Below are 7,823 nucleotides of genomic sequence, written 5' to 3'. Positions count from 1 at the left end.
TAGACATCTTGAGCTGGGCAGAAGCTTCTCTCAAGTGAAAAAGCATGCCGATTCCAAACCCCACAGAAACTGTTTCATCTGATAAAAAGGTTCCCAAGATCCCAAATGTCCTCCAGGCAGGGATGAAGAAAAACAAGCCAACGTCTTCAAGYCACACAAGAAACCCTCCACAACATCATGTCAACAAAGCATGCTTCTTTAGACTTCAGGGGCTTATCTTTAAGACAAAACAATATAAAATAAAGCACAGTYGGATAACTATAGTCCCTGGATTCAYAGAAAGATATTAAAAGCACTATACTACACCAGTCTGAATTGCTCAGACTAAGAAGTTATAAGCAATTAATGACACTYGTACTACTGGTGCCAAAAAAAGAGGGAAGTCACTTTTAAGGGATAAAATGGCAAAATAATTTGACATACGCTATCAAGCAAWATTGACAACACGTTTCTCCTTCAGGCTGGAAGCATGAAGCTGTTCCTGCTCTCCCTTCCCCCCCCCAATCCCTTTCCCCCCAGTTAGTTGAAAATACCAAAACTCAAGAGCTCATTAGGCTTTCTATATGAGAAATTTATGGAAATTATGATTTAGAAAGAATTTGTTTTGTGAAGTCACTTTGTCCAAACGTAGAAACAGCATTTCCAAAAGACCCTTTTTTATTTTCATCACTGATTTCATGAAACAGGCAGTAAAGTGTCTTACGCATACTGAAGTCAAACGTTCTCACCTAGGAGCATTACTCACTTTGCCCTCAGTTCTGGAAAGAAAGTTTTCTCAACATCTTTGATTTTTAGTTTTCTGCTTATTTCATAACAAAGTTAAAGTGCTTTTAGAGAAGCTTCAGATCCTCATGAAAGTCTTTGGACTCTCCCCTACTTTATATCCTACCCAACTTGAACARTTTCCCTATTCAAGGTATTCATCAGGCATCCTTGCAGTTACCTAGTTTCCAGTTCTCAACACGTACGTTTCTAGAACTAAAGCTAGGAAATTCAATCAGGGATGCAATCTGCATTAAGTTTCTGGACAAATTATTTCTGGTAAGAACAAAACAAAAACCCAAAACACAGCACTGTCAAAACGAAAATATTGAAATGGAAACATGGAATAAAATTTGAAYAGCTTTCATTCAGATCTCTAAGCAWCCTCCTGCAGGCTTGATGGACACTTCATATACTCTGGCTAGATGTTACTGAATTTTACAGCACCTCCCCTTATATATCTTTTTTTAAGGAACAAAGATGGGAGTTGCATGCTAAGACCTTCCAGAATATCAAGTCAAACTATACTCACCATACGTTTTCTTAATTCACTTGTCTTTGTTATCCGAAATCACAGCGTAAGCAAGTACTGGGGCATCAGAGCAGCACAGCAGCTAGCCAGTCATACCTGTAGTGATTTTAAAAAAACAAGAAAAAAAGACAACATTTTAGAAAGTCTAAATGCAACAGCTTCCAATCTTGCTTTACACTTGACAGAGAGCCAAACACCTCTTCCTATAGAAAAATCTAATATTCCTCCTTACCCCAAATCAGGACATGAATTTTCATTTGGAAGAGCACAGTGTTTTCTTAAAATACAGATGTTTCTGACTGCTCAGTGATTTGGGTTTGTTTTCAGTAAGCTGCTTCCCCACCTTGGCAAACAGGTTCCCAAACCCGACCTGCCATGAGGCAGCATCCCCGGGCTGACCACATCTCCTGTGATGCTCCAGGCCCTTTGGTCAGAAGGAAGCACAAGGGAGTTTTGTGTTTGTTTCTTTTTTTCCCCCCCCTCAGATAACGCCCTCCAGAGCGTGTAGCCCATAGGGCAGAACAGGGCTCAAACACCAGTTCCCAAGGGGGAGCGCTCCATAACCGCGACACCAAGGCTGAACCAAAATGAAACTGTTTCAAAGTGTTTCTGGAAAGCAACCCTGCCCTGGATGACCAGATACAGGCTGCTTCGTTTTTCGTGCAAAACTTAGGCATTTAACTTCCTTTTGAGAAGAAGCATGGACTGTTCAAACAAAAATAAAAATAAATCTAAAAAAGCAAGTTCAAGATCTGAAAAGCCTTAACAGCCATCTAGAAGACAGGCTCACCTGACACACTGAAGTACCAACTCAGACTCCCTTACATACAACGCTCTGCAATGTGCTATAAGGAACCCCTTCTCCCAAATGCCTAAGTGCATTCCAAGCCTAACCCTAAGCTACGGCTTTTCTTCCTATTTTCCTAATTATTACAGCAGAGGTGGAAATTTAAGGGTCCATACTGCCCTTTGATACCACTGGTTCCATAAACACACGGTGGGGAAAAGAAACACAGTCTACTCTCTACCCTGATCCCAGCAGAAGTAAACTTTTCTCATTTAGAAAGCCCTGTGCTCTATATTAGCAAGAAGAATTTTTTTTTTTTGCTTTCTCCAACAGCAAGTACAAGACGCRTCAAAGTCATGATTACCAAGAGTCACCACTTTGACCAAAGCATGCAGGAATTTGGGTCTACCTCTGCCCTGTACTTTTATAAGCTTCTTGCCAGTCCAGTCCAAGTCACATACGTTCTCTCCATATTGTTCATAATTCCTTCCCTTGAGAAGCTATGAGGTTTGCTCAACTGCATTGTAAGAGACTTCAAAAGTCTTAACGAGCTCACAGCAGCTATCATTAGTAATCCTTGACTTCAACTACCCAGCACCAATTTGTGAGTGAAGCCAGCTGCTGGAATGAGGAAGACACCACTTAAGGCTCAGCTTACAAGGTCTAAGCAACACTCATCCTCCCAAAATGGAAAGACATCAGGCAGCTGAATATATTCTCCTATATCGGGCTTCTTTTAAAGCATTAAGGAAAACTTTAGAGTTTAGCATCAAGTAAAACTAGATTATTTGATCCGGTCAAAGGCCAAAGCAAAGTAGAACCAGCCAAACTTGTAGCCAGCTAAACCGCAGAGGACCTGTGAGCACCTACCTTCATAGTCAAAGTGGGATCACAGTGCTTTTTATTGACTTGACAAAGCAGTCTTAACAGCACTGTTGGGCAAAGAATGAAGGACTATCCTATGAACCTGACACRCCACATATTTAAATGCTGAACACCTTTTAACCTAGGGAAGCTTGCTCTTTTTCCACCTTAAACACACCCCAACACTGCAGCTTGGGAGAGTGGGGGGGAAAGTACTGCATAGAAATGCCATATTGGGATCTTTGGTCAAAAACTACCTCAGTTTGCTTATATAAATAACAACCTCCAAGAAGTACTGGCATCTGCAAACACAGCAGCTAAGCGGAAGAATCTATTTATAACACGCTCTAAATTACAATTATTTACTTAAGGAATAAAAGCAAATAAATCATCTCAAGCTCTGCCAGGGTTAAGGCCTGAAGCCAGGAATTACATATTATTCACATTCTGCTTGAAGACGAGAACACAAGCGCATTATGGAAGACTCAAAGTGTAACTTAAAATCCCCAATGTTGGTCAGGCCCTGCGACTGCCTGCTAGTAAGGCCAAGTTACAAAACTCCGTCTGTGCTTCAGAAAACCAATTTACTAAGAGACCTTTCAATGCACAACACAGCAAACAGGACACCTCCCCGGCCCTCCCATGTTCCCATAACAGCACGTTCTCAGATGGGACTCCCAGTTTCATGAGAGCACTGGAGGTTCAAAAGCTGGATTCAGCTCATTTTCTGTCCCAGCCCTACACGAATGGCGCTGGGCTCATCTAGAAGCCCTGTCCAGTACCATGATCTCTCAAGCAAAGCGTGAGGGACCCCAGAGTAACAAGAAGGACTTGGCTCGCGACTGTAGCACGCATCAGAGGAGCAACCTACATGAGAGGCCGGAAACCTCATTCAGCTGCAAGTATAGAATGAAACAGAAAGCCAACTCTTAAAAAAAAAAAGCAATGATGAACAAGCTCGAATATGTGGACAACCCAGTTGGTGCACAAGTTTATCACAGTAATGAGCTCCATTTTGTCTTAACATTTTCAGTAAGCTGTACAGCTTATGCAGAATAAAAGGAGCTTGTGCCTCTTCTCGAAGGGAAGATGAAGAAGGCAGAGAGAGCCACTACGGCAAGAGGGAATGAGAATGAAGGAGGTAGTCTGAAAGTGAGAACAGCAAGAGGGACCTTTTCCAGCTTTTGACAGATAATTAAACTTTTGCATGTTAATTAGTACCTCCAGGCACTTTGCCCATTTCCTGTGACATCTCCTCGAGAGCACTAGCTAGGCTTTAGGGTTAGTGACACACCTGCCAGGTTGAACTGCCCAGACCTTGGCTTTGCACAATAATGCAGAAGTAACACAGAATCTGGTTTCAACCAGGTTGCTTTGGTTTTGCCCAAACAACTCTTCAGGAAAAGAGTTTATTTCACAGAACAAAAATTTATTTTACAGAACGCCAAAAACAGAGGGATATGAAGCATTCGGGGAGCTGGGCAGGGGTCCCAAGCACCTGTACTCAGGACATGCTCCTCTGCATCACTTGACATAAGCAAGGCGAAGGCACCTGCCTGTTCTCAGCACATTGCCAAAATGTAGCATTTCTGCTCAGACCTCAAAGGCCGCAGCATTCAGATAAATGCTATCAAATTGACTGGGGAAGCTCCACAGACACCAAAATCCTTTTCCAGCTGTCAGCAAGAGAAAAAGGCCACACCAGAAGCTTTAAGCTTTGCTAGATGTTTTTCCCCATTATTTTTCAAAGCTAGGATGAGAAGAGAAGCCAGCTTTTGAGCTTGCTTCAGTTRCAACAGAGTAAAAACTAATGTCCCTGAAGGCAGCTCATGAATAGATAATATTTGCTACCTTTGAGTACACAACCAGATCTTTCATCTCCTCAGGGAGCCAGAGGGGATCTGTGCCAGTCAGAACAGAGAAGTGATTTCCAGAGACAGAGTGCTTTCTAGTTTGGGTTATATTGCAGATACTTTTTGGCTCCCAGAGGAAGACATAGCTTCTGTCATAGCACAGAAGACAACTCTACAAAACCATTCCTTATTAGTTCTCTCGGGAAGCTGGTCCACAGACAGTTTTGAGGTCTTTTGTACTTCGTATTATTATTTTATTAATAGTTAGTAGCGCAAAACTCTGGATAGTACTTAAAAGCAAACAAAAAAACCAAAAAACTCTTTAGGCTTGAGGCTTTTATAGTCTTACCAAATGAAAGCATAGCAGCATGATTAAAAAAAAAATCCAACCTAATGGACACTTCCCCACAGCAAAGTCTTCACGCAAAGGTAAGAAATCTCCCAACAGTATTAAATGCTGGAACAAAACTTTAGTAGCCAATGTGATGCTCCAGCACTCATCCCGAGTTTGAACAGTAAGAAGTTTGTTCAGCCGTGTACAGAATTTGGATCAGCTCTCCAGAAACCAATGCAGTCGTTCTTCAAATGAGCCACTATCAGACTTGGCTCAAGATATGTGCAAGTCAGCATATTTTAAACCAAGCAGTTCTACAACCATATGGAGAAATAAGGTCTTTGTAGACTATTTCTGGTGCACAAGAAAGTCTTTTCAGGAGAACTCAGCACTGTTGAACAGTTTTGGCATAATACCTGGAACATATTACTATTCCAAGTCAAATATACAATCATTTAAAAGCTCTGCCTAGATAAAGGCTTGTCTTTCCTACATGAAGTCATCGTTTTTCTGAACAACTGAAGCATGTGAACAGTCTCAAGGAAAACACCATGTTCTTCAGTTTCATCTCACCACCCAGTATTTCAATCTCCCCTCATTTAGCCAGAACTGTTATCAAAAAAAAAAAAAAAGAAAAAGGCCAAAACACTTAAAATAGCAAAGACAAACCCCCAAAATATTAATATAATTTCAAAATTCAAACGGTACTAACATTTTTAAAGACTCCAGAGATCTAAAGCACCTTCAGTGGCAGCGAGGAAACTAATAAGAGCATCTGTACGTACTAAAGCCCCACCCCCAAAAGGCAACTTCAAGAAAAAGTCCGCCTAATGGCTAAAAGCAATAAATAGATGAGTTTGTAAAAATGAAACATTCCTCTCCTATTCTGCCAAGATACAAGGAATGTTTCTTGGGGGGGGGGGGGGAATTGGCAAGACAATTCAGAGAGTTCAGCAAATTTAAGCTGCATGTTACGTGCAAGTGCAAAGGAGTGAGGAAGGAGCGAGGAAGGATCACTTAAGCTGCATAGTTACATGTGCGTTTCCTCTCAAAACCATTGCCAGGTTAAGGCAGCTCCCAACCCACCACTCTGCCTTGTTCCCATCACATTGGTACCCAGTTTGCTAACGGAGAGATCACACTGGAGACATGCTTTAAATATTCATTTTATCATCTTCTCCGAGATCGGTTCCCTGATCTGGTTCATCCYGTCACCTTACAAGAAGGTAAGATCAACACAGCCAAGGGCTACCAAGRGCTGAGAATCCATTTTAGCAAGGAAACTGCTAGGTATGTGACCATACCCTCGCACCGTTCCCATTTCTTGCCTCATTTCCCTCCTTTACCCAACCTGAAGTCATTCTGAAGCCTACAGGCTTTTCTTAGTATTTCCAACCACGTGGCAAAACTCCTTCACTATTACCTGCATCAGAGCTCCAACCATGCAGCAAAACTTCTCCTTCAGTCTTAGGAGGCTCCAAGCTCCAAGCTCCACTGTTAAGTGGAGCAGAGAAGTCTGTGCTTAGTCTTAGCCCACATTTTTAACTTCAGACAAGAGTAACTCAAACATGCCACCTGCACCTTCATCCACATACCGCTCTGGTTGCTAAACCGTTACAGAAATCATGAACGGATATAGCTCTGAGGACWGCACCAAAATAACTAAAGCCATGTCCTCTGAAAGCCAACAGAGCTGAACCTAAGAATAAGAATTAGTTTTGAGTCTGAAACCATAAGTAGATGCCTGAGAAAGGGAAAGAAGAGGGTAAGCCTAAATAACTTCTCCGTGCAACTTTTCCAGTCTCCAACTATTTTTAGTTCTGGGCCTTCCCAAGTCAGTTATGTTTCTGTGTATTCAGTAACACTCAACAGAGTCTCATCGTGAGCTTGTCCAGTTTCCCTCTGAACCTGCACAACCTTTCTGTAGCCCCAACATCCTTTGGCTGGTTCTACGAGTCTGTTTTTCACTGCCTGAAAAACAACCTCCTTCCATCTGTTCTGAACCTGCCTCTGTTTGATGCTCCCTAAATCTCGTAATGGAAGAGTGTGGACCATCCTCCCACACAAGCCACTCCTTTAACGTTAGCTAGGTTAGGTCAAGTCAATGCAATCAGGATTAGCAACGGATGAAGATATCCACTTCTTGTCAGAAGGGACACAAAGTAAGAGACCAACTTTGAACGTATAGAATAAATAAGCAGGATTATTTGCCAACTAGCAGTAGATATGAAAACCTATGCCTGGTGCACAGTAAAGCAGCGGTGGAGCATAGAGGACCCAAACCATACRTTAAAGCTGTTTGCAAACTAGGTTTGCCCTCAAAAGATGGGAAGCAGCAGCGTGAAAAGAGGAAAAAAGTCATATCTCGTTGGATAAATTTTACTGCCTTTTCACCAGAAACAGATACTTACATTCAAGACCTGGAGAAGAATTGAGCGCAAAGCTGCCTTAACAACCACAYTTGAAGTGAAGCTCCTCTGCAGACTCAATGATTTACAAATTCCTCTCTGAATACACCCCAAAGCTGATACCTACATCTGTTCTGCTCAAATGAAAAAGAAAGGTCAAAGCCAGTAAAAGTTATTCTGGCACCGTACTTGGGCAGTACACAGAACAATACTTGTCTGAYATTTAAATAAAGAAGAAAAACACTGCTGCTTGCAAAAGCCTTGCAAATACCACTTGAAGTAT

The 7,823-nt window shown here is 41.9% G+C and overlaps 1 protein-coding gene across 3 annotated transcripts in view; it reads right to left on the bottom strand.

Moving 5' to 3' along the window:
- The window catches only part of CSNK1G1 (casein kinase 1 gamma 1), a 101,232-nt gene extending 99,842 nt beyond the window's left edge, over nt 1-1,390 (bottom strand). For all 3 annotated transcript variants that reach the window (XR_003253907.1, XM_026068276.1, XM_026068277.1), the window contains exon 1: nt 1,295-1,390. The gene's annotated coding sequence lies outside the window, so the exon portion shown is untranslated. The remainder of the gene's footprint in view (nt 1-1,294) is intronic.
- Between the last annotated feature and the right edge of the window lie 6,433 nt (nt 1,391-7,823).

Source organism: Apteryx rowi, unplaced genomic scaffold (assembly GCF_003343035.1).
Source record: "Apteryx rowi isolate R43461 unplaced genomic scaffold, aptRow1 scaffold_27, whole genome shotgun sequence".
In the NCBI taxonomy this organism is placed as follows: Eukaryota; Metazoa; Chordata; class Aves; order Apterygiformes; family Apterygidae; genus Apteryx; species Apteryx rowi.
This window is presented reverse-complemented; position numbering and strand designations above follow the sequence as displayed.